We start from the raw sequence: 26989 nt of genomic DNA on the forward strand, positions 1-26989 counted from the left end.
GACAGGGATTGGCCAGAGCAGGAGAAGTTTTCTATGGGGATTTGCTATTAATTTCTGAAGAGAATTTATTCTTCTCTGGAGTACCCCTTTCAGTCAGCTGGATGGTGGAAGTACGAAGTTGGACCCCCACTGATTACATTGGTTTCCTATCCTAAATACATGTCATCCTAATATTATACCATGCAATACCCCTTTAAATCCTTTACTTATAGGCCTTGACAGGTCCTTTTTCTTCTGTAGCTAGTGGCCCGTGCATTATAATTGTGCACCCCCTTCTGTAAAGTGTATTACAAGATGTTCTTTAGGGTAGCTTCACACATACCGGATCCGCAGCGAATTTCACGCTGTAGGTTTGCAGCGAAATCCAATTTTCATTACACTGCTGATATGTAAGCCAGCTCCTTTAACCGCCCGCCGCAACCGGGGCATACATTACCTGTTCGGCGCCGAGCAGGTAATGTATGCTCTGGGCCGGGGGTTAAAGGGATCGGCTTACATATCCACAGTGGATCCGGTACGTGTGAAGCTACCCTTAACCTTATATTCTCAGCTGCTTCAACAATGTATGGCTTTTCTTATTGATCATGATTAGACGTGAGCAAATCTTGAACACGCTCAGATTGATTACCTGCGGCTGCAGAAGTTGGATGCAGCCCTAAATTTGCCTGGAAAACATGGATACAGTCATAGGCCATAGGCTGTATCCATGTTTTCCTAAACTCCCAAGTGCTGCATCCAACTTCTTCAGCCACTGGTAATCAAATACAGAGAGTTCCAGTTCAGATGAATCCAAGCGTGCTCAAGATCCGCTCATCTCTAATCATGACCACCTGTATAATGTTAGAAGGACTGCAGTAGTCACAGTTATGAATCACATGAAATCTTATCTGCTTTTATTCCCTGGTCTCCTGCGCTCATTGCGCTTTATCATTCTACCGTACAGTATTAATGTGCCCCAGTCAGACAATGGCAGAAGATGTGCCAGGATGATTGGATTGTAGTTTGCATTCCCATCACTGCTGCAGATAACATGGTAGATACTAATGAAACACTTATCTCAGTCCTGGCTGGCAGCTCGGAGAAGATACGAAATCCAGAAATCCAGGTCAGTGTGACTGCGCTCCAAATATGTCACCGTAATATAATGCTGAGGTCAGCGCAAAGATACACAGGCAGCAGAATACATGGGGACAATGAGATCTTATTTCATAGCTGCTGCTGCTTGGGAAGTAGGGAACAACATGCATTTTCCTTGTAAGTAAATCAAGACTTTTACTGTCCTTTTGTACAGATACACTCAATAAATATAAAGCACTGAGATAGAAATATCGGATTGCTGGAAAATTCCCCATGTAGTTGTGTCTCAGCCATGCATGATGAAGGATATGAATACTGATTATAAGTGTTGTCAAGCCACAAGAGGATATACATGCTCTTCCACCTGTACTATAAAAAGGCTCTCAGGGGCTACTTTTGGGTAGTGTACCTCTTGGAGAGAGATCATTGACTACCAGACTTTTTGCCTAGTTGACAGACTGGACTGGACTGAGAGAAGTAGAGCAGTCCTTTGGAGAAATAGCAGGTCATGGGGCCCCCTAATGCGGCGGGTCCCATAGCAGCTGCTATGGCTGCTACAGTGATAGTTAGGCCCCTGCCCTCCATCACACCTCCTGTTTCTGCTAGGACCATTTCTAGGCGCTCAGCAGAAGGAAATGGCATCATGGCACCCACTATGTGTCCTTCCATTGACCGACAGCCACTGGTTCCTTTGTGGTGGTGTTGTAGACAAGAAATCTAAACTGCCACAAACTAGGACTGTATAGTATTAGCAATAAATCCAAGTTCTGTTTGGGATTACAATCGGGTTGGAGTATGGAGTATTGAATATAGAGTTTGGGTTTGGATGAATCCAAATGTGCTTCGAGGTTCATTCATCTCTAGAAATGGCAGGTCACTGACTGGCTGTAGGAAGACCAGGTACCAGAAAACAGAGATTAGGGAGGACCTAGGCAGTGTTGTCAGCAAGGAATGGAAAAGGTACTGTATGGAAAAGGTACTGTATGGAAAGCTTATTTGATTTTTTTTCAAAGTGTTTGTGTCCTTTAACATTAAATCTGATAACTGCTGGACAATCCCTTTAAGTGTTCCACCCATGAGGTTATACTGTAGAGAAGAGACAACGATAGCGAATGAATATTGTGGAAAAAATACAACTACAGGCACTTATTACCAAAAACATTTAGTCTTGGTATATATGTACGTGCATGCTTTGTCTCAGATGTTTAGCATCAGGACAGCAAACAGGGCTGCTTACATAGTAAGAGCACCAGGGAGTTGTAGGAAAATGATCAAGAACAGAGCTTTTCTTTCTTATACAACTTTTCGTACACACAATAGCTCTTATTGGGCATGAAAAGACATGAGGGGTTTGAGGGATCCAACTAGCTTAGTATTCCAGTATACAAGCTGAATTAATGGGACTGATGGAGTAGGGCAAGCAGTAAGCTTCTGTGCAAACCTTCAGAGGAAAACTTTTCATGGCTTAAAAATTCTCAAGGATTTTTGTAATTTTTGGACTTTGTGGAGTGCTCTATGTATTTTATGTCATAAAGTAACATAAAATGGAATTTATTAAGTGTTGCAACTTGCGCTAAAAAAACCCAAAAAGTTCCAATTTTTTCGGGAAAACTCAAGTGTAAAATCAAGTAAACCTGACATAAATTTGGTAGAAAATTCTGAACATGCTTGAAATGGAAGAAAACTTACAAGAAATGTTTAATAAGTCAGGGCCCCTGAGTTTTCTGAAAACAGTGTTACTCACTAGAGCCCCTAAAGTTATTAATAATAATAATAATAATAATAATAATAATAATAATAATAATAATAATAATAATAATGTGCCTTGTGCTTCCAGAAATGGACAGTAATGCATACTTGCCCCATGAAATTTAATACTCACTGTACCCCTAAAGGCTTAGAAAATTATGGTCACTTTCTTCCAGAAACAGCATGACTCTTGTCTCCAGTTTGGGTGTGGTTTTGCAATTCATCTCCATTCACTTCAATGGATCTAAGTTGCAAAACCCACACCCATACTGGAGATGAGTGGTACTGTTTCTAGAAGAAAGTAGTCATGTTTTTCTAAGCTTGGATAACCCCTTTATAGAATTTTCATATAGACTTTGCCCCCTTAGAATTGTAGTGTATTTTTTCCAAATATAAGATACTCACCTGTCCTCATTCCCACTCCTACTTGCACAGATGCCAGTCTGGTCTCTACTACCCAGGCCTAGCTCCTGAGGAAAGATGCAGGCATCACAATAGGGTAATTAAATACAAGCTTATTTATGACATAATAATCTTATTTTATGACTTCTCAGTCGAATTGATTAGGCCATAACTTGTTTAGGGGTCCATACTATATGGGGCAAATACTGTACCTATGTACTCACAACTTTCCATAAATCTCAATTTGCACAAAACTATTTTGAAACAAATCAAATTTTCAGGCTGTAATGCTACAAAAAAAAGAAAAAAAAGGAAAAACACCAAGGGGGTAAATATTTGTAGGGACCCCTTGCAGTAAGTGTTCAGTTTCTCTGCAGCGCCACCACAGGAGAAATTAATCATTACACAGTATCCATTCAAACCACATTGTTGTCTGAGCAATGCAGGACATGACAGGTGCTCCAGAACTAGAGAAACTCTCTTCACTCAGATGAGGCTCTTGAGCTGGCGACCTCTTTGTTTTAGTTACTTTGAATTACTTTGAATACTCTAAAAAGGCATATGGAAATATTTTTCTCTAAACTGGACAACCCCTTTAGGAACCATATTTTGTGGAAAAAGCTGAACCTATGATTAATGTCATGAAGGAAATGTTCCTGACTGTATGGCCACCTTTCTATTGTTTTCAGTAGGATTTAAAAAAGGCATTCAGGTGTTTCGGGGGAAAAAAAATCATATTTGGGGGGGGGGGGGGGGGGGTTTCGGCGATAATTCATTAAAAAAAATCTCAACTTTTTCCTACTTTCAACAAACCCTGTTCCCTGTTTGTCTCTTTACAGGCCACGATTTTCTGTCTTCTTCCTACTTTTCAGGTGGGATTTTGGCATAGGACCTACCCGTTCAGCCAATCCCTGGCTGTAGTGGTGTCCCATCCCTACCAGTGATTGGCTAAGCAGGCAGGTCCTGCACTGAGTTCTCATCTCAGAAGAAAGAAGAATATAAGGGCGTTATTACATGGCACAATTATCGTTGTAAGCGAGCATAGATCGGCTTGAAAATCACGTGGCAAGGGCTGCACAGGCCTCATTAGCGATGCCCGTGCAGCCTTTGCTTTATAGAGAAAATAATAAACATTATACTTACCTGCCCACGTTGCCCTGTGTTCTATTGCCTTTTTCCTGTGTTCCTCACAGCCGCCAGTGAAGCCGTCTCTGAAGTGACGGGCCGCTCAGCCAATCACTGATCAAGAGGGTACAATGCCCGGCCAATGATTGGTTGAGTTGCTTGTAACTTTATAGAAAGCTTCAGAAGCTTCATTGGCAGCTGGGGGGGAACACAGGGAAAAGCAACAAAATACAGAGAAGCGTGGACAGGTAAGTATAATGTCTATTATTTTCTTTATACTTTCATCAACCATCGGTTGCGCATCACCATTACACCTAGACATGCACGGCTAGCGGCCGTTGATTTTTAAACTTGCTGAAAGACAACGATCAGCCGATCATTGTTTTCATTACATGGAGCGATATGTGTTTGAATCAGCCTGACTCAGCAGGTAATTGCTCAGTGTTATTGGACCCTAAGAGATCATGAAGTAGACGAGCAGAAACTGCAGGGTATCAGGGGTAGGTGAGTATTTTTTTTCTTATTTTTTCCTAGTCTCAGCAACATATGAATTTTATAAACACTTTAATATCCTTTTAAGCAAGACTACCCTTAATGATGGGATGTGATAGGATTACTCCAACAATATCATAAAGACTACTGTTTATACTAATAGCGTCTATAGTAAAACCTTACCGAACAAAAGTGGGTGCAGGATTGCAGGCTGACGTATTAGGTAAAACAGTAGAGGAACCTTGTTACAAATGTTGTACCGGGGCCAGAAGCTTCATGTTATGCCTCTGCTGTCAGGTGTTTGTTTTGTTAAAATAAAAGTAGGCATTTAATGCGTCTATGCCCATTGATTTATTTCCTAGGGTCAGGAGGCTTTCCCCATGAGACAGAATAACAGTGAAGATCTTGTGGTCTATAACCAAATTTGGACATTTTTATACCTAGTGTGGTTGTGCGGAGATTCCTCTCCCCCCGCTGGATATACAATGTATAGGTACTACAAAGTGTGAGCATATAAATGCTGTCATTTAACCGGTCAGAAATTAAACATTTCTTTTCCTGGCGACGTTCCCAAGAGGTCACCTCAAATGACAGAAAAAAAGTTATAAAAATATATATTCAGAAGTTACATGGTTCTCTGGAGTCAGGAAGACGACGGGGTAGGCAGCATGGAAGGACAAAGTGATTTTCTGCTTTTTAATTAGATGACTTTTTATTTGCTTTGAATGCACTAAAGTATTATGTTAACCCCTTAGGACACAGCCAATTTGCATTTTTCCGTTTTTGTTATTTTATTTTTTTTCCATCGAAGAGACATAACTTTAATTTTTCCATCAATCTTGCTGCTTGAGGGCTTGTTGTTTGTGGGACACGTTGTACTTGTGCAACATTTATTTTCCAAAAATTTGTCGGGGTTGGAATAATAATTAATAATAATTTATATAGCGCCAACAGATTCCGCAGCACTTTACAATTTTGGAATGGAAAAACCTAATTTCAATGCCAAAGTATTTTTTAGGGGAAGAGTTCATGTTTATGTGGTTATTCTGTAGGTCAGTAAGATGACAGCAGTACCAGACTTTTTGTTATATTTTGCTACTTAACCCTTAGAAGACGGGGCCAATTAAAATTTTCGCATTTTCGGTTTTTCCTCCTTGTGCTTAAAAGGCCATAGCACTTGCATTTTTTCACCTAGAGACCCACATGAACCCTTATTTTTTGCGCCACTAATTGTACTTTGCAATGACAATCTGATTTTTTTCATAAAGGACACTGCAAAAACAGAAAAAAAATCAAAGTGTGGTGAAATTGAAAAAAAAGAAACGCATTTCTTTTATTTGGGGTTTTTTGTTTTTTACGCCGCTCGCCCTGGGGTAAAACTGACTTGATATATGTGTTCCTCAAGTCTTTACGATTACAACGATATGTAACATGTATAACATGTATAACTTGTGTCCGGTGTCATTTTTTGCGCCCGCCGGTGTCCGCGGCGGTTCAGAGGGCGGCCACCGCGCGGCCCCGCTCTGAACACAGGTAGGCGGCCCTGGACGTACGGGTACGTCCAGGGTCACCTAAGGGTTAAAAAAACGAAGAACTTAAATAAAATTTGCCTTGGATACTCTGGCACCTGTAACTAGTTTATTTTTCCATCTATGGAATTGTGTGGGGGCTCATTCATTGTGATCTGTGCAGAGCCCTAAAAATCCTCAGATCTTCTAGATCAGTGCTTGCCAACCTTTTCCACCTTGGGGCACACCTTAGAAAAAAAATAAATAATGTTCTACACAATATAAAAACCACCATTCAGTGACTCACAGGTGACGTCTTCTTTGATCCGAGATGTTACTCTCCATTTCCTCTCCATCCGGTCCAGACCGCCATGACCGCCATGACGATTTCTTCCAGCTACGTTTCATCTTTTCAGAACCTGCCTGACAAACATCTTAGTCTCTGCACATTTTTAGCAACTTGCTTCCCTTTCTCCCTCCTATAGGCTTCCAAACTGCCCATACTGTGCCCTCAATATAGTAATCATGCGTCCTGCTGTACCCCCCCATATAGTGATCATGCTCATGCTGTGCCCTCAATATAGTAATCATGCCCATGCTGTGCCCTCAATATAGTAATCATGCTTTCTGCTGTACCCCCCATATAGTAATAATGCCCATGCTGTGCCCTCAATATAGTAATCATGCTTCCTGCTGTACCCCCCATATAGTAATAATGCCCATGCTGTGCCCTCAATATAGTAATCATGCCCATGCTGTGCCCTCAATATAGTAATCATGCTTCCTGCTGTACTCCCCATATAGTAATAATGCCCATGCTGTGCCCTCAATATAGTAATCATGCTTCCTGCTGTACCCCCCATATAGTAATAATGCCCATGCTGTGCCCTCAAAATAGTAATCATGCCCATGCTGTGCCCTCAATATAGTAATCATGCTTCCTGCTGTACCCCCCATATAGTAATAATGCCCATGCTGTGCCCTCAATATAGTAATCATGCCCATGCTGTGCCCTCAATATAGTAATCATGCTTCCGGCTGTACCCCCCATATAGTAATAATGCCCATGCTGTGCCCTCAAAATAGTAATCATGCCCATGCTGTGTCCTCAATATAGTAATAATGCCCATGCTGTGCCCTCAATATAGTAATAATGCCCATGCTGTGTCCTCAATATAGTAATAATGCCCACGCTGTGCCCTCAATATAGTAATCATACTTTCTGCTGTACCACCCATATAGTAATCATGCCTATGCTGTGTCCTCAATATAGTAATAATGCCCATGCTGTGCCCTTAATATAGTAATCATGCTTCCTGCTGTACCCCCATATAGTAATAATGCCCATGCTGTGCCCTCAATATAGTAATAATGCCCATGCTGTGCCCTCAATATAGTAATCATGCCCATGCTGTGTCCTCAATATAGTAATAATGCCCATGCTGTGCCCTCAATATAGTAATCATGCTTCCTGCTGTACCCCCATATAGTAATAATGCCCATGCTGTGCCCTCAATATAGTAATAATGCCCATGCTGTGCCCTCAATAAAGTAATAAGGCCCATGCTGTGTCCTCAATATAGTAATAATGCTCATGCTGTCCCCTCAATATAGTAATAATGCCCATGCTGTGCCCTCAATATAGTAATAATGCCCATGCTGTGCCCTCAATATAGTAATAATGCCCATGCTGTGCCCTCAATATAGTAATAATGCCCATTCTCTGCCTATCATAATAATAATGCTGAGCACATATTATAATTATGTCTTAATGTTTATACTATATATGTGCACTGTTGGCACTTTATACATTTATTCATTCATGAGTATAGGTCTATGTTATTTAGTTTGCAACCTATAAATATGGAACATTGACCATCATGCATTGATTGAAAATGGCTGAAATATTTTGTTTGGATAAAATAAATCACTATAGGGAGATTGATCGCACAGTCTTACAGTAGGAATGTCCTTTGTTGCCCATAGCAACCAATCAAAGCTGACCACTAATGTCCTTTGTTGCCCATAGCAACCAATCACAGCTGAGCACTAATGTCCTTTGTTGCCCATAGCAACCAATCACAGCTGAGCACTTATCACTGATTCTAGCTTGATACATAAACAACAGTGGCAGTTATGATGACATCACAAGCACAAGGCTCATGATCAGGGGCGGAGCCAGGATTCTTGAGGCCCCATAGCATAAAAATTAAACAGGCCCCCCCCCCCCCCCCCCCCCCCCGGCACAACAAAAAACACATTATATAGAATAAAGTCTCTTGTGGCAGAGCAGAGAGCTAATCGCTGCTTGCTTTGTCAGTCCACTGCATTTAACTATAAGGGCCCATTAGGAGCTGTTATGGTTAACCCCTTATGTACTGAAGTGTGTAAGTGACATAAACCTCACCAACATGCTGCAGCACAAAAAAGGGTTAAAAGCAGAACAGAAGGAGATGGCTTGTGCATTCATAACCCCTGACTTCTGCAGGGCTCAGGAGAAAAGAGGTCAGGGGTTATCAGACCAGTGAAGCAGAGATCGCCTTGTCTTCTGCTTATTAACCTGTTTTGTGTTGCAGCATGTAAATGAACTTTGGGTCACTTACACGCAGCAGTACATGAGGGGTTAAGCAGAAGGACACAGGTTGGCTCTTATCTTTCCTGTACATCCCCGGGCCCCCCTTCTGCAGGGTCCCCATAGCAGTTGCCTACCCTGCCTCTATGGTAGCTACGCCTATGCTCATGATGTCACACATGGTGCGGAAAATATAGCTGTAGCTGAGGCTTCTGCTGTTAGTTACAGGTTGACAGCTTGGAGAAGACGCGTTTAGGTAGGGAGCTCTTCACTGAGGCCTTGTTCACATATGGAGCTAAAATGAGTTTAGTAAACAACCCATCTGGGCACATGTGTGAACATGGCCTTAGAGGCGTTTCTCAAGGAAAGTTAAGTGATGGTCTATGCACAGCATTGGCCATCATTCCCTGGAAAACCCTTTTATAATGGCTGCTCTTATGTAGACAGCCGCCTCTCTGTTGTATGTCTGCTGTGTGTTAGGTTGTATATTAGATTGTAAGCTCCTGCGGGGAGCAGGGCCTCTACACATGGAGCTTGTGTTACCATGAAATGCTTTGCCATGTTCATGTTAACACTGGCGACATCTGTATGGTACATTGCAGTGCAAGCTCTTAGGAGTGGGGTATTGTAGTGTACATTAGATTGTAAGCTCCTCGGGGCAGACATGTAGTCATGTACTAAATATAAGCCTGTAAGCTCTTAAGAGAAGGGCCTGTGTTACTCTGTGAGCTCTTAGGAGCAGAGATTGTATTATATATTAGAGTGTAAGCTCTGTGGGCAGGACATGCACTGTATATTAGATTGTAAACTCTGTGGGCAGGACATGTACTGTATATTAGAGTGTAAGCTCTGTGGGAAGGACATGTACTGTATATTAGATTGTAAGCTCTGTGGGCAGGACATGTACTGTATATTAGATTGTAAGCTCTGTGGGAAGGACATGTACTGTATATTAGATTGTAAGCTCTGTGGGAAGGACATGTACTGTATATTAGAGTGTAAGCTCTGTGGGCAGGACATGTACCGTATATTAGATTGTAAGCTCTGTGGGCAGGACATGTACTGTATATTAGATTGTAAGCTCTGTGGGAAGGACATGTACTGTATATTAGAGTGTAAGCTCTGTGGGAAGGACATGTACTGTATATTAGAGTGTAAGCTCTGTGGGCAGGACATATTCTGTATATTAGACTGTAAGCTCTGTAAGCAGGACATGTACTGTATATTAGAGTGTAAGCTCTGTGGGCAGGACATGTACTGTATATTAGAGTGTAAGCTCTGTGGGCAGGACATGTTCTGTATATTAGACTGTAAGCTCTGTAAGCAGGACATGTATTGTATATTAGAGTGTAAGCTCTGTGGGAAGGACATGTTCTGTATATTAGACTGTAAGCTCTGTAAGCAGGACATGTATTGTATATTAGAGTGTAAGCTCTGTGGGAAGGACATGTACTGTATATTAGATTGTAAGCTCTGTGGGCCGGACATGTACTGTATATTAGATTGTAAGGTCTGTAAACAGGACATGTACTGTATATTAGATTGTAAGCTCTGTGGGCAGGACATGTACTGTATATTATATTGTAAGCTCTGTGGGCAGGACATGTACTGTATATAAGATTGTGAGCTCTGTGGGCAGGACATGTACTGTATATTAGATTGTAAGCTCTGTGGGAAGGACATGTACTGTATATTAGATTGTGAGCTCTGTGGGCAGGACATGTACTGTATATTAGAGTGTAAGCTCTGTGGGAAGGACATGTACTGTATATTAGATTGTAAGCTCTGTGGGAAGGACATGTACTGTATATCAGATTGTAAGCTCTGTGGGAAGGACATGTACTGTATATTAGATTGTAAGCTCTGTGGGAAGGACATGTACTGTATATCAGATTGTAAGCTCTGTGGGCAGGACATGTACTGTATATTAGATTGTAAGCTCTGTAAGCAGGACATGTACTGTATATTAGATTGTAAGCTCTGTGGGCAGGACATGTACTGTATATTATATTGTAAGCTCTGTGGGCAGGACATGTACTGTATATTAGATTGTAAGCTCTGTGGGCAGGACATGTACTGTATATTAGATTGTAAGCTCTGTGGGAAGGACATGTACTGTATATTAGATTGTAAGCTCTGTAAGCAGGACAAGTATTGTGAATATTAGCTTGTAAACTCTTAAGGGCAGGTCTCCTGAACTATATAGATTGTAAACTGTTAGGAGCAGGACATGTATTGTATATAAGATTTATGTATATGTAATGAAAGTAGTTATTTCTACAGGGACAACATATTGTGTAGCAATAATGTCTCCGTCTTTCATTTATTACAGGGAGGAGTCTCCTCATCCTATATAATATGTATACAGCTGTATGCAGCAGGCTAGTGGTGATCCAGGAAGATCAGATCCGATCGCCACTTGCGGGGTCAGGAAAGAATTTTTTTCCCCCCTGAGGTAGAATTTTCCGGGGGGTTTCTTCGCCTTCCTCTGGATCTTTAGGTTCAGTGACTCTCAGACGACCAGGATAATAGAGAACAAGTGGGAATGACTGCGGCACGTTCTGTAGTCTCCACCATACCTGACACGAGAGTCACCGGATCTACTATTCAAGAGCCGGTAATATTTCATTACAATGTTGCATATTGAATTAAGAATTTGAATTTATGTTTGTGTTGTTACTATATTGACCATGATCAGAGAGATCGCTGCCTCTCAGCTTCAAAATAAGTACAATAAACGGGATTTATATGATGATGATTATGATTAATAATAATAATAATAATAATAATACTAGAGATATTTTTAAGGCTTTTAGGGTTTTTATGTGTGAATATACTCATGTGCAGATTAAAGGACAACTCCCCCCCCCCAAAAAAAAACACACAGACACACACAGACACCATACTCACCATCCCTCCGGTGACGATCGCTACTCGATTCGCCCGCCATCTGCCTCTCCGTCACCGCCGTCCAGCGATGTCTCTCACTTCCATGTCCAGGGGATGGAAAAAGCTGCCGGTGCGCCATCCCTTTAAATGCAGCAGCCTAGCTAAAGAAGCCTTAGTGGCTGCCATAAAAACACTTACAGACTAACAGGTAAACTCTGTAGGCCCATCAAGGGGAATTTATTAAGACAGGAGTACCTGCATACCAGTCTTACCTAAACCCCTACTGACATGCTCCATGGTAGATTTCTTTAGAGGTGCACATCTTCCATTTTACGCCACCTTCGCCAGTGGGGCAGGGAGGGGGTGTGGAGGGGGCGGGACGGGGGAGGCGCGGACTCTGGGTCCGCTGCACTTATCATTTTTCAGGACCAAAAATGATACTGAAACCTACAGCAGCTCTGAGATGGCGTAGGTTTCAAAATTTTCACATGGAGAGGCTCAGTGACATCGGGATTTATGTAGAGGCAATGCGCCTCTACATAAATCACCTGAGCTCCAGAGCTGTGGGGACATTTTTGGTTACGCCCTTCGTAAAAGCCTGCACTTTTTGAGGTGATGTAGTAGTGCCAGAGTTTCGCCACAAGGTGTCGTTATTGCAAGTATGTAAACTCAGTTATTGCACAGCTGTAGTATGTAAGGGGTTATTGTTTGTTTGTGTGTCACATGGATTTGTACGCCAATGAGAGTTCTTTCTTCTCTTCACCTATCATCTCTCTCTTTACTTCTCACATATGCACTCCTCACCCACTCACAGCACACCTTACAGGGGCTGTAGGAAGGAAGTCACATGGGTAGAGAAAGTGTAGGGTCTTTTGCTTTTGGATTCTGTGGAGGAAGGACACAAGCTAGAAAACTCTCTACAGCAGTCCAGTTGGGCCCTGGCTCCTGACAGGTCCCCAGTCTAAGTTTTGCAGTCTAGACGTAGACCAGAGCACATACAGTCACCTACAGTTTTCTCTCAAGTAACGCTATTCAACACTATGCAGTGTTAAACTTTCACTAGAGAGGGTGTTCAGTTTCAAACAATGTTTACGGAGGGCCACCTACAAGCCCTCTCTCCAATCATTTTTTTAGGAGAGTCAACTACAGACACTCAAAAATATTTTTATAGGAGGGTCAATTACAGCCTGTTGACTGGAATTTCATTGGTGACTCTGTTATCACTGCCATGCTGTGTCAGGCAAAATTCTTGGGTGGTTCACCTGCTACCTCAGTCGAACTTGGTCAATCTGTTGTCACCTCCATTCTGTGTCTGGCTAAATTTTTGGGTGGTTCACCTGCTACCTCAGTCGAACTTGGTCAATCTATTGTCACCTCCATGCTGTGTCTTGCTAAATTTTGGGGTGGTTCACCTGCTACCTCATCTAACTTGGTCACTCTGTTTTCACCGCCATGCTGTGTCAGGCTGAATTTTTGGTTGGTTTAGCTGCTATATCAGTCTAACCAAGCCACTCTGGGGTTCACCGCCATGCTGTAAACTGCAATCTCAGTCAAACTATGTAATTTAGAGGTTCACCACCAAGGTTTGTCAGACTACTATTTTAGGGGGTTCACCTGCAATCTCAGTCACAGACTGTAATTCAGGGATGCACCACCATGCTTTTTCAAACCTATTGTTTCTGAGGGTCACCTACAGGCTCTCACACATGATTTTTTGGAGGCTCGCCACTACACTGTCGCCCAAAATTGTCTTGATGGTCACCACCAGGCTGTTGCCCAGAATTTGGCGTAATGGTGCGATTAGGCAGCCCCAGAGGCATCCATGCATGCTGCCCCTGCTATTTCCTTTCTATTTCTGTGGTGTTTGCATCATTTTCTGAGGTTTCCAGGTTTTCACGCAACCTTCCCTGTGTTGAGCTTTGGTCCCCTGCAAAAATGCTTGAGTCTCCCATTGACTTCAATGGGGTTCGTTATTGGAAACGAGCATCCGAGCATCGGGAAAAATGGGACTCGAATAACGAGCACCCGAGCATTTTAGTACTCGCTCATCTCTAGTCGCCACCACTACACAACGAACAGAGACCAACCATTCACTGTGTAGTGGCAGTGCTGATCGGTGCAGGTGCAAGGTGTCAGCACCCCGGTGATCAGTGATTGATGAAGTATCCTGTAGATAGCTCAATGTGTGATAGCTAAATGTGGGTCAATATTTCTTATTAGATAACCCCTTTAAGTGTAACCTATATTATTGAACCTATATTCCAGTCTTCCACTCTATCACCATCCATGTGTGTTTTTGTTTTTCCCTCTCAACTTTAGCTTTTAATAGTTTTTAAAAATACTGTAAGTTGTTTTTCCAAGTTTTCTCCTTCACCCTATGAATCCATCTGCATGATATTGAGATTGCTTTCCTTGTAAACCCAAGGTCTATTTACTGCAGGATTTTTAGAATCAGACCCCCAGACATCCCTGGGCTTTCTAGCTACGTTGGCAGGTTCAGAAAAAAAATAAAAAATCACAATGTTCAACCGTGACATGTATTTCCAGACTGCGGAGCTGTGGGTATTTCTGTATTCAGGTCAGGTGGTAGTTGCTTTGTGGTTATATGTACATATTTCTGGTCGATGAATCTGCTCTTGTTTGTCCGAGTGTTCCTGTGTATGGAGGGGTCAGGATAAATGCCGTCCTCTATGTGTAATCCTGCAATGTCTGACCTGGAGAATGCTCTGAATTTATATACTTTTCCTTCCAGAAAACATATAACAGATAAAGGAAGACCACTGGTACGATTTACAGCTACAGTAAATAAGCACAATGGAGTCACATCTTCACTATTTCACTGGAAGGCGCGTATGCCTTGGCCAGGGGCGCTTAGGTGGTATACAGCTGGTGTTTTCTCTGGGGCACTTAGGTGGTATACAGCGGGTGGGCTCTGGTGTTTTCTCTGAAAACTTGTGCACTTTTCATGGTTGCCAGGAATAGCGTTACCCACCCCTGGATACACTAGCCAGGGCAGATTAACTTTAGCATAGGCCCCGGGCTGTTGACCAAGCCTGGGCCCCCCACCACACTCTAACTATGGAAGCACTAGTGTGGTGTTCATGGTACAGGTTAGATAATGTCATGATGCCCTGATTTGTGCAAAACTGCAGTAAAAAAGCTGCCATTTTCGGAAATCATGGCAGAACTGTAGCCAGGAGACATTACACCCCTGAAAGTTAAAGTCTGTTTGGTTGGCCATGGGCCCCCGAGGAGCTAAGGGCCCCGGGCTACTGCCCCAAAAAGGACCTATTATAATCCGCACAGAGTCCAGCGCTTAAACAAGGAATGGCTTTACTTGAGAACTTCAGTGCAATACAGATTAAGAAGGAAACAGCTTGCTACAGTAGGTGCAGGTACAGGTGTAGGTTGTACTTGAGGTAGTGAGTGATAGTAGAAGAAGTGTAGCTTGACTTAAGATAGGTTCAGGGGCTGTCTTGGGGACCTTGTCTAAGTAGAGCAGTACTTTGCCGGGATAGTGTAGAGTGTTACTTAGTGTTGTTAAAGAAATCCTTGTACTCACGTTTAGAAGAGAAGAACTAAACAGAAGATAGATAGCATTTTGCTAAACCAGCCCAGAGACTGTCAGGTTCAGTATCACAAGTCCGAGACTTAAACTACTGGGCAAAGCTAACCTCTCAAGATTACCTGAGAAAGTAGAGCAGGTAGAAGTGGGAAACTTCAGCTTAGGCTCTTTGTCCCACTGAGATTCAATCCCTTGACATGGTAGATTGCCCTGACTGTTAAGAAGATTCCCAGGCACAGGCAAGGTTGACCCAGGTTACCCCACCTTTGGGTTTAGCAGTGCAAAGTTGCTTGAAAAGCTTCTTTGAAGAGAACTGTGTCTCTGTCTCACACCAACTTTACTACAGAAGACCAAAGACTCTCCCACCAGGAACTAACTCACTTATATGGGGGTGACCAGGTCTAACCTCCTAATGGTGGGGAACATACTAAAGAAAGGAGAGGGAAGAAGTGTAATAGGTGGGTTGTGTGTGAGGAACCTGCATCAGTGAGTGGGTGAACAGTGAACCAACAGTTAACCCTTGGGAACAAACAGTGGTGTCATCAGCTTTACTAATTTCAACTTCATATCACTAATTATGAGATCATATGTAACTATGCAGAATGGCATTGCCTTCAAACAAGTCCTAACACACCTTCAAACTGCTTTGAATCCTGGAGGAAATAACACTTAAAGGGGTATTAAAGGGATATACACAGAATGGGGATAATTATCTTATAGCTGGGTGTCCAACCACTGGGTACCCCTGCTATCGCAAGAAGAGGTACCCAACACCCTATCAGAATGAAAAGTACTATACCAATAATGTCTATAGTAATCATGCTCACTGTGCCTCCATAATAATAATGCCCCCTTGTGTCTCCATTTAGTGAAAATGCCCCCTTGCCCCCCATAGAATAATATTGCCACTTTGTCCCTTTATACAGTGGTAGTGCTCCCTGGAGCCACAATTTTAGTAATAGTGCACCCTGTGCCCCACCATGTACAGTATGAATTTCTCTATGGAAGCACTTGCCATTGTATAGAATTCTGCATGGAAGTATCAATGTATGGAAGTTTCTATGGAAGCATTTGCCAATGTATGGAAGAGAGTGAATGGAGCAGCGACCAAACATGCAGGCTGCTGCTCCATTTACTCAGGGTTCAAAAGACCAATATGCCATGTAGGAAACCAGTATATAAATGTCACAGGGTAAATTAAGGATATATGTGGCCCCCTATTCTGTGTTAATACCCCTTTAAGTGGTATTTACTCCAGAATTTGAATGATTCATCTTCACTAGATACTGTATGTGGTCCAAACAATGGAAACTGAAGTTCAGTGTGTTCAAATGTAAAATAATGCACTGGGGGGGGGGGGGGGGGAGAGAAATCCTCCATCCAAGTATCATATTGGCAGTTCTGTGTTGGTAAAGACTTTAGAAGAGAAGGATTTAGGGGAAGTGATTTCTGACAGCCCTAAAATGAGTCACCAGTGCAACCAGGAACCAGGTAGGTTGGGAACCATCATATGCTGGGGTGTATAGCTAGAGGTATAACCAGTGGGAAGAGGGAGATTTTGACCCTGCTGTGTTGAGCATGATGGAAACCTTTAAATATGTTAAAGGACTAAATAGGGTTCAAGATAGGGATATTTTTAATAAGAACAAGGGGACACAATCTGAGGATAAACATATCCTAAGATAATAAGAAGGTAAATACTAAAAGGGCAGACTAGATAACCAGGTGGTCTTTTTCTCCTGACAATCTTCTATGTTTCTAGTAGTAATGCTCCCTGTGGCCCCATATAATAATGGTTTCACCCTGTGCCTTCATTCTGTGATAATGCCCCCTGGTGTCTGAATTAAGTAATGATGTGCCATGTGCCTACAACTGACAGGGGACCGACAGCTCACGCTCCACTATACTACTTCACTGCATCTGGACAACTGACCCACCTCTATTCTCATGATTGGTGACGGGTCCCAGCAGTTGGACCCCAAAGATCAGATAAGAAAAAAATACAGCTACTTTCTTGCAAAAATAGCGCCACCCCTGCCCTCAGGTTGTATGCGGTATTACAATTCGGAACCATTTACATCAATGGAGCTGAGCTACAAAAACCCACACCCAAACTGAGAACAGGAGTGGCTCTGTTTCTGGAAGAAAGCATCCATGTTTTTTTAAGCCTGGATAACCCTTTTAGGTTAAAGTTTACCTATGGCGAGAGTAAACTAGATACAAAGTAATTCTTACACCACAATTTGCTGACATGTATTACTCAAAATTAAAATAAAATGTAAAAAATCATATGAAAAAAATTGCAACAAGCAATAATACAACATTACAAGATGCAAAGACTTTTCTTATGTGAAAAGAAAAGCAAAAGGCGTGGAGTGGTTAGTGATGTGTTCATATCCCCATTCATTTTTTCTGCTGGAGTTGCTATAATTTGGTAGAAAATTCCGCTTTTTTTTCCATTCTCCGTAAATAATGATGAGGCATTTAAATTCCAATTGAGTAAGTCTATCGTAAAAAGTAGCCACAGCTCGCACAACCAGAATAATAGCTACTAAGGATGAGGGGGGGGTTCCAAGGTTCAAGACCCCCCGGGAAGGGGCTGCAAGTTTCTTGCATGCATTCCCGTCTCCGTAGTGATGCAAATCATGAAAATGAAGGGAGGGGTTAAAAGGGTGTTTATATAAAGAAAGAGTGAAATGAATTAAGTTGTGCCGAGTTCCGAGACAAGGATCAGCTATACAAGACTACTTTTAAATAGCTGTGAAATCTGGAATTGAGCCATCAAAACACGTCTCAGACGCATGTGAACCAAGCTGATTGTCTTGGGCAGGCACCTGATTTCCACTGTTGGCTGCGTGCTCAGACTCCGAATTTCAGCCTGACTGTCAGCAACTTGGTGCATCCTGATTTCTGTAGGGTCCCTTTGTGTAGTGAAGACTGATGAACACCAAGCACTGACAGATGAAGAGACCAGATGCTCTGACGCAGGGTCTTCTGAGTGACCTACAGGTTTTCTCAGTGTCAATGTGGTCTGCAAAAGCTTTGTGGACTCTTTGGATTTGGAGAAGTGAAAAAAAAAAAAAAAAAAACATTCGGGAGGGAAAGGCCATCTGGCTGCAAAGGTTCCCAGAAATATTAAATTCCAAGAAAAGACCAAATGTCACTATTTGTTTTTGTTTTTTTATTGCTTTTCTATATGTGCACTGTAGACAGGTAACAAAAACATTTATCACTGGCACCTCTGTATTAGGATTTCTATCTGATGCCTTGATAACATTGAATTATGGAGGACTACTGTGATTAATGGCTTCTGAAGGAGTCGCAGGAGTTGCTAAAGGGGTCTGTGCAAAGTGTAGGCAGAGTGTGCGGGCAGGGGAAGGGGCCAGCAACACCAGCAGGAGCTAATTAAGTTTTAATAGCAACGTGATTATGTACTAGTTCACCACTCTGCATAGTAGAGGAAAGAGGTGGTGCCACCCAGCAGTGGAGGAACAGGGTAAGCTGGTGCCCAGGGTATGCCAACATGTCATCATGGAGAGATTTGGGTGTACTGTTGTGTTAAAGTAGGGTACTAAGCCAGCAATAGTGCGTGCACCCTGTACAAACATACAAGGGGTGCCACAAGTCACCCGATACCTGTGACATAATATGACCACATAGGGTCTTTTGGCAAAAACTATCATTAGCTTATCCACAGGATAGGCAATCAATAGTTGATTGGCTGGGTGGCAGTCCACAGGATAAGCCATCAATATTTGTTTTTTCGGGTGTAAATCCAGAAGTTAGGCCATCAATAATTGATTGGTGCGGGGCAATACACAGAATAGGTCAACAATAGATCAGCAGGATGACGATCCACAGGATAGGCCATCAATAATTGATCGGTGGGGTGCTGAGCCACAGGATAGGCTAACAAGAGTTGATCAGCGCAGCCCATAATAAACAGTTTATGGGAGGTAAAAATCCTTGGCTCCAGTGGCGGCGCTGGGCTAATGCAGGACAGCTCCCATTGAGGTTAATGAGAGCTGCTCTGCAGTTACACAGTGCCATCACTACAAATAGTGCACTGAGCCAGAGCTTCCAACTCCAGTACATTATTTATGGTACACAGCCACACCAGCCAACTGCTCTGGTGGGAGGGAGGAAGGCTTGGAAGAAAGGAAGATCAGGCTTCACAGGGGTTGTTTGTTGTCTGTTACCATGGAAACATTGATATGACATTTGCAATCAAGACTGTTTGCAAAGTTCCTTTTCCTTTAATTTCAGATACATTGGGACAATAACCCTGCTTGGTATTATTTGTATATTTTATCTTCTGTGATAAGATTGTAACCTGCAGAAAACCTTTGCAGACCTTTATGTTTCCATAGTAACAGACTACAAGCAAAACCATGTAGTCTGATCATGCAAAAAAGCAATTTTGTTGCATAAATAAAAGCATAGATGAAGGCCCCTGCCCTTCTTACCTAAGTAGGATAATACATGGGATCTGTATTACAGCCATGGCAGTCTACATGTGCTCAGAATGCTAAAATACCAAGTACAACTCATAATTAAGTGTTTTTTACAACAAACGTTTCTCACATAGTTAAACCATCTGAAACATCCAGTATATTTTATGTTTCTGGCTCAGGAGTTCATATGTCAGGGGGAATTATTGAAACGAGTTCAGCTGTTAATCACATGAAGACTTTTATTGATCTGTAATGTATTTTATATGGCTCGATGACGAGGCGTTATGTCTGCGCATTTTTATTTTAACAGCTTGTAGATTATGCTCTATGTTCTTAGCCATATATTGCAACTGGGTCTCCATCCAAATTAGGCAACTGCTCCCTCCATACCCAGATGATTTGCTTGTAAAGTGATGTATCACAGTCTATCTGTGTTTCATCTAAAATACAGGCAACCTTTATTTTATTTGCTTCTTTCTCAATGCATTTTATTTAATTTATTCTAACACTGATCGGTTCAAATTCCGTGATTCTTGGGGAAACGGTAATGGCCAAGAACGGCTTCTGTGTCGAATCTCCATAAAGGTAACTAATTTAGGGACAAAATTTAAAGTTTTATTTTAAATAGCATTTACATTGGACTGTAGTGATCCAAGATGGAGCAGGTAACTGGAATTTTACAGCAGGGTTTAAGGCCAGGGGCCGTACTGGAAACCGGGGGGGGGCAATAAAGAAGGACCAAGAGGCGTCGTAGACCTAGGGCACGAACGCTGTAAGCCCCACCTCACTGACACTGCTGCTGCACAATTAAAGATTATTTTTCACCCCAAAGACGGCATTACAGGGATTTTGAAAAACAGATCAGGGAAAGACTTTAGTTAAAGGAGAAGTCTGGCATACTATAAAATGCGGGGAAATTGAAGTACTAACTTACCTCTTCCCGTACCTGTGGTGAGTGGCAGGACTGGCCTCAGGACCACTGCCAGGCCCTGGAATCTCCAAAGCTGACACGTCATGATGACCCGGATTATAGACTCATTGCTTAGCCAGTCAGTGACTGGGATGGGACGCCCCTCCAGTCACTGATTGGCTGAATTGCCAGTCCATCAGCGACACAACTCGGGGGAATATGCCTTCCGGTGGGGGTACTGCGGCCGGTCCTGCCACTCACAGCAGGCACAGGGAGAGGTAAGTTAGTACTTGTGGAGAACGACAACAAAAAACCCCTTTGGGGGGGTGTTCTCCTGCGGGGGTAGAAGTAATATGTGAACCACTAGAGGGTGGTGGAGGAGAAGATAGTGATGAATTGTCTTATAACGGAAGGATGCAAGGGGGGTGCTCCGCGGGGCTGACTCCACGGGAATAACAAGATTGTATAATTATCCAGAGAATAATTTGGGCAGAGAGGCGTGGATGTGGTCGGGGTGGGATTTTTGGAAGCAGGAGTTTTGCTGTTAATGTCTTTTTTATGATTGGGATGTAATTTGTTTATAAAATCAGTTAAAAAAAAAAAAAAAAGTTAGTACTCGTAATCAATTTCTTCCCTGCCCCTGCAGGCTGTCTGCTTTTATAACGACTGACCTCTCTTTTAATCTAAGGAATGGTCCCAGTGGTTTGGTGGAGAAGATCAGTGGGTACAGATTTGCTTTACAACACAAAAATAAATAAATGTCACCATCCCGGACTAGCCTCCAATTTTAAAATGTAGCTGAAAATTTTTTGCTGTACAGAGACTTATTAGGATGGATTTTTTTTCTGAGGGTATATAGTAATCACTCACATTTCTTGCATACACTCAGTTACCTAATTCCAAGTAAATTGAAAGAACACAAACTGTTCTAATTTCTATTATGTTAATGGTAATGAATGCATAGTAACAGAGTCTGGTGTGTGAGATAATAGAGAGCTGGTTATCATTAGCCATGCAGATGATGTGGTCAAATTCAGGGCAGTAAGATGCATAGAGCATCCCTCTTAATGTGACATTGATATAGGCGCTAAACATATAGGAACTAAGTAATAAGAAATTACCATGCAGTCGGGATGACAATACACCTTTATTTGATACTCCCTCATCTTTCAGCAGTAGCTTCACTCCATCTTACTATAGATGTTATTTCTCTGTTCATGAAGCTATTAGTTAACACTCACACGCCTTTCCAGTGCATATATGTTCATCATTTGGAGATGCATGCCCAAACATACTCAATGTCGATAAACATTAAGGTCTTTAAAGAGCTTACTATCCTGAACAGATACTACTGCAAAGAGGGAGATGAAGAAATATAGTAAATGTATCAGGCAACGGGTATGGACCTGCTGTGATACTAAATTGGTGTGGCTTTGGGCCACACTAGGGAGTCTTAGACTTAGACACCCTAGTGTGGCCCAAATACAAACCAATTTAGTCTAAGTATCTTCTAAGTTTTCACCCTTTATCCCCCTACAGGATGTAGAAGCTTGTCTTCCACTGCTAGAGGGTACCAGGTTGCCCCACAAGTGAAGTCCCGATACAGGTAGTGGTTGACCCAGCAGGTCAAACAGATAAGCATAGTCATCGGTCTAAATCCTACACATGAGAGTAAGAGCAGTACCCAAGGATGAGACAGAGATGTAGTTGATAGGTCAGCAATTTAGGTTGGCAACAGGAAAGTCAATATGGTATAGGAGGGGTCAGACAAAATCGGAAACCAGGGGACAAGCATGGGTCATGAAATAACAAGATCAGAAAAGCACACCCTCAATAGAAACACTAACAATGCTCAAGCACAGGATGTGCAAAACATGCTCAAATGGATATAGGAAGAATTAGAGGTGTACACCCTTGCCCTTTAAATAAGTGGACATGGCCACACGTGGACCTGTAGACAGGAACAGGAAGAATGCAGCAGAGGAAGCATGAGGATGGCCATGAGAGCAAGGTACAGCATGGAGGACAGGAGAAATCACATTACGCTATTGGGATCCAGGTGATGGCAGGGAACAGCAATTGGAGAAGAGCGGAACCAGAGACTGTGGAGATGAGCGGACTTTCCGGATTTCTGGTTCGTGAGAACCAGAACGATCGTCTTCGGATTCCCGTTGTCTGCTCGCTCCGTGCAGCGGGTGAATACCTCCTAAGGAACACCTGGAAAACTGGGATACAGCCTATGCCAATGGCTGTATCCCAGTTTTCCAGGCGTTCCTTAGGAGGTATCCACCCGCTGCATGGAGCGAGCAGACAACGGGAATCCGACGTGGATCGTTCTGGTTCTCACGAACCAGAAATTGGAAAAGTCCGCTCATCTCTAACTGGCAGCAGTAAGGATGAGAGCCAGCTACTGGCATATCAGTAAATGGGTGTCCATAGCATTGGAGCCTTCCATATGTGAGGGCTTGAGGGGTCTCCCCTTCCCTACCTTGACTCACATTAGTTTCATGTAAGAGGAAAATAGGAAAAAAGGAGAGAAGATTTTGGACCATTGCATAGAATGCTGTGTTAGATAACTGTCAGCCGATCCCTCGCTTTGCCAACAGTGTCCATGTGTTTTCAAGGTAGAGAAGGGAGAAAATGGCCAACAAACTCCTCTGGCAGTAGGAATCCAACAGCCAAAACCTTATCCCCCCCAACATCTGCCATCAGTGAAGAGTCAGGAGGTCAACAGACACATCAGATAGTTGGCCAGACATGCTAAAGTTAGTGGGCATGGCCAACATTTACAGTATCTGATGTGTTTGGACAGCTTAATCAGACTTTGACTGCTTTTATTCTTGAGCCTTTTTATTCTTCAAAATGGTGGTTCAAGAACGAGGACTGCAGATTTTCTCAAATATAGCTATGACATATCAAATCATTTATACTTGATTTCCCCTTTAAGATTTAAACAGGTTTTCTGGACAAAAAGCTAACCACAGGATAGGTCATCAGTTCTGACACCCTGCTGACCAGTGGGGATGATCAGGTGGGCGGTTAGCCTACCTGGGGGGAGGTGCTGAAAAAATCGGCAGTTTCACGATGGGGCAGCCTGTAAAACCTAGAATTGGCCCTGCATTAAGTAAAGATCCAATTTATAATCTGTAACAGTGCCGGCGACTACCACATGCTCTATGTGACATATGGGTCTTTGGACACCTCAGATAGAGATGAGCGGATTTCCCGAAGTTCGGGTTCGTATGAACCTGAACTATCGGCATCTGATTCCCGCTGTCTGCCCGCTCCGTGCAGCGGGTGGATACAGCCTAAGGACCGCCTAGAAAACTGGGATACAGCCATTAGCATAGGCTGTATCCCAGTTTTCTAGGCGTTCCTTAGGCTGTATCCACTCGCGGAGTCAGATGCCGATAGTTCAGGTTCATACGAACCCGAACTTCTGGAAATCCACTCATCTCTAAACTTAAACACCAAGGATTGTGTACTACTGCTTCCTCTGCTTGCCTTCTAGCTACTATACATCCCAGGGGACTACTCAGGTGGTAGGCTCCATAGCAGTCACCAGCAATACCAGTTCAGATTTTTCACCAGCAGTAAAATGTTCTCATGTTCGAATCTCTTATTTATACTTAGACCAAGCACTTCAGATTCTTTGGAAATACCCTGAAAACCCCTAGGAAGAAAAACTCAAGATGACATATACGTGACACATGCCAAATATTGACAGTTTTGATTATTTACTTACACTTTAAGGAGCGCGGTTTTGTAGCTGCCCCAGACGAGTCAGGTCACAGACATGTCTGGATTCCATCTAGTGTTTTCTTGTTTGCTCCAAGAGTTCATCACCTTGAATGTGAAGAGAAGCTGCGAGTTGCGCTGAAACTGAAATCTAATGCACAGAATATCAGACATGGGAGTTTTATTCTCCCCATAAGGGATCTATCGTATATGATGAGATAATGAAAATCTATCATCTCTGCCAAATCTCTGCCAAAAGATAATGGCAAATATTTGACCTTCATCCAAACCGTGTGAGTCACTGTTCTTGAACTACAGGTTTTTAGAAATTTCAAAAGTAGATGAACAATAGGTGGCATGGGACCCCATTTATCTCCATTGGCACTTTACATATGTTGTCAAACACAGGACTGCAAATAGCTGCTTGGAAAGCTGATTAATCCTAAGAGAAGAGTATCTGGTTCAGGTTCAGATGGTTAAATTAGTGCCCTGAGCAGTACTTTCTGTTTGTACCCCTCCCTTATATGTTCTATTGTCATATAGTGTACAACAATAAGCTATACGCTGTGGAAGTATAAGCATAACACAATTTAAAATACTGTATAACCCAAATACCAATGAATTGATCATACAGGAGTGGAAACTCTGTAGGTAGAAGGTGTCAGGACTTGGGGACTGGAGGATACAAGACAGGTGATGCCCTAGCATTGACACTCACCCCGCTGTCCCTGTCTGATTACCTTAACCGCCCTAAATGGCAGCGGATAACTGGTCGACAGTCTCTGGCCTGCACGGGTGTGACACAAAAGGTGGAAAAGATAGACAAACACAATATAACATACTCAGGAATCAAGGTCGTCAACTAGAGGTCTGTGCAGTACCAGGGCCGTCTTACCCATTATGCATGGTAGGCGGCTGCCCGGTGGCCCTTGCGTCCTAGGGGGCCCCTGCCCTCTGTGACATATCTGTATTTTTTGCTTTATAAGACTGCCTGTGTCGGAGGATGTCGGGAGTGGCGCGCTGACGGGAGGCACTGTCTACTATGGGGGGCACTGTCTACTATGGGGGGCACTGGCTACTATGGGGGCACTGGCTACTATGGGGGTACTGGCTACTATGGGGGGCACTGTCTACTATGGGGGGCACTGGCTACTATGGGGGGCACTGTCTACTATGGGGGCACTGTCTACTATGGGGGGCACTGTCTACTATGGGTGCACTGGCTACTATGGGGGCACTGTCTACTATGGGGGGCACTGGCTACTATGGGGCACTGTCTACTATGGGGGCACTGTCTACTATGGGGGGCACTGTCTACTATGGGGGCATTGGCTACTATGGGGGGCACTGGCTACTATGGGGGGATTGGCTACAATGGGGGGCACTATATGGGGGGATTGGCTACTATGGGGGGCACTATATGTGGGCATTGGCTACTATGTGTGGCACTATATGCAAAGATGTGGGGGATTTGATGGCGGCGGTTGGGGGGGGCCCAATTCGCACCTCTGCCCAGGGGCCCATAATGCTGTTAAGACGGCCCTATGCAGTACAAAAACGTAGTCAAAACAGTAGAAAAAAGCCAAAGACAAAATCTAAGAACCAGTATAACAATCAGATGAAATGCTAGGTCAAGAAAACACTCAGGAACTGAGACTCTATCACAGGCAAAGAGGTCACATAGGGGAGGATATTTATGGAGGCTGGGGTCCCAGCTCTAGGGCGTGATTGGGGCTGAGACTTCAGCCACAAACTACACACTTCAAGCTGACTGGCAGTGCTGGTCGCCAGTCAGTAATACTGTGCTGCTCAGCCAGGGGTGGTGAAGCCCCGGCCGTGACAAGATCAAAGGTCGCTGCCGCCCCTAGCAACCCGAAGAGATGCCATCGGCGCACTCCCTGCACCCGGCCAGGCCAGAAGGGGGACGGCCACACGCTCCAGCAGTGCCAGGAGCTGGGCGTGAGGGCTTACTCCTAACAGGAGGTGAAAATATGCTGCACAGCTTCACCCTCGGACCTTCCAGGCTTATAGACTAGGCCTAGGACCAAGAGGATGCCAAGATGTAATTTTTCAAGAAACCTGCAGTGAGGTCTACAGCTGGAAAAAAACAGTGGGGACTTTTGGGATTCAGTTAAGATTAAGAATTTTGCTGGAGTACCCCTTTAAATCTTCCTACTATTTATGATATTGGCATCTTCATATGTAACAGAGGGGCCTTTGTGCTTCTATTAGACAACATGTGTACCTGCTGTGTCTGTTCTTTTGAGGCTACACCTTTGTTAAGGACTCTTTTCATGAAAATGAATTGTCTATGTACCCAATAACCTATCCCACTAAAAGAAGAAGAGCTCCACTATGCTGTGCAAAGATTATGAAATACCATAATGAACAACACGAATGACCAAATAAAACACCCATTATACATCATGTAAATAAATGACTAAAGGCTTAAAACAACAACGTTACTTTATGCTCTCAGAGTCGAGATTATTGACCTTTCCCTGACTA

Source organism: Dendropsophus ebraccatus, chromosome 7 (assembly GCF_027789765.1).
Source record: "Dendropsophus ebraccatus isolate aDenEbr1 chromosome 7, aDenEbr1.pat, whole genome shotgun sequence".
NCBI classification, from domain to species: domain Eukaryota; kingdom Metazoa; phylum Chordata; class Amphibia; order Anura; family Hylidae; genus Dendropsophus; species Dendropsophus ebraccatus.